This window comes from Nannospalax galili, unplaced genomic scaffold (genome assembly GCF_000622305.1).
Source record: "Nannospalax galili isolate Female #2095 unplaced genomic scaffold, S.galili_v1.0 scaffold1229, whole genome shotgun sequence".
Lineage (NCBI taxonomy): Eukaryota > Metazoa > Chordata > Mammalia > Rodentia > Spalacidae > Nannospalax > Nannospalax galili.
In genome coordinates this window covers 273,209-273,510 of record NW_008359121.1, presented here as the reverse complement: position 1 = coordinate 273,510, position 302 = coordinate 273,209, and positions in this window count along the sequence as shown.

The window sequence follows — 302 nt, the reverse complement described above, 5'->3', positions numbered from 1 at the left end:
GGCTCCAGGAGCACCGCTTCTGGTCCTGGCCCTGCTCTCATCTCCCTCTACTTCCCTGGTCCTCCAACACCCGCCAGCCTCTTTCTGGGGCTGACAGCCTCTTTCTAGGGCTCCGAGGCTTACCTTTACTCTCTCTGATCCTTTGCATCCAGTACAACCCAGCTACTCAATCCACTCCCTGGGAAATCTTGGGGCTTCTTCACTCCCCATCTGTCTTTGCATCCCTGCGTGGTGCGGCCACGGCCAGGGTCTCAGGTCGATCCAACACCCAAGTTCCTGAGGCCAAAAGCATTCTTAGAAGA